Genomic DNA, 967 nt, shown 5'->3' with positions numbered 1-967 from the left:
ACTAAAAAAGAGAATTACAAGCTAATCTCTTTAGTGAATGTACATGCAAAAATCCTCAAAAAAAAAAAAAAAAAAAAAACCCTCAAAAACTGGCAAACAGTGCAGCAAATCATCAAAAGATGATAAACCATCATTGAATCAGATTCATCACAGGGATGCAGGGATAATTCAATATATACAAATCAATAAAAGCAATATACCATATTAACAAAAGCAAAGACCAAAACTACATGATAATCTCAATAGATGCAGAGAAAGCATTTGTCAAAGTTCAGTTATGATTTAAAAAAAAAACTTACAGAAAATTGGACCAAAACGTTTTTATCTCAATCTAATAAAAGCTGTTGTGACCATCCAAAATGCCAATACCACACTAAACGGACAAAAATGGAAAACTTTCACTCTAAAATCAAGAACAAGGCAAGGATGCCCACAATTACTACTTTGGTTAAATATAGTTCTGTAAACATTGGCAAAAGCAGGCTGGCCAAACAGCTCAGCAAACTAAAGTGCCTGCTTAGGCAGAGCGCAGTGGCCGGGGTTTGATCCCTGGCATGCTGTGCTGCCCTTGCCCTCCACCCCAGGGGGCACTAAGAAGGAGACTGAGACTGGGCATGGTAACGTGTGCCTGTAATCCTAGTACTTGGGAGGCTGAAAACAGGTGAATCACGAGTCTGATTTATGTAGTGAGACCCTGTAGACCCTGTACCCTGTAGACCCTGTACTAAATACATTAAAAAAATTAGCAAAAGCAATAAGAAAAGAAATATGGATAGGAAAGGAAGAAGGTAAGTTACCATTATTTGCTGATGACATGATTGTCATAATAATTGTATATAATCCTCCAGCTATACTCCTGTACTTTATAGGTTGGTATTTTAAAATATTGAATTGTACAGCTCCCTTTTATATAATCACATTGCTGATAATTTGTTAAATAGGTAAAACATCATACTTAGATTATATA

The sequence above is a fragment of the Octodon degus genome, unplaced genomic scaffold, assembly GCF_000260255.1.
Source record: "Octodon degus isolate 3935 unplaced genomic scaffold, OctDeg1.0 scaffold00030, whole genome shotgun sequence".
NCBI lineage: Eukaryota > Metazoa > Chordata > Mammalia > Rodentia > Octodontidae > Octodon > Octodon degus.
This window is presented reverse-complemented; position numbering follows the sequence as displayed.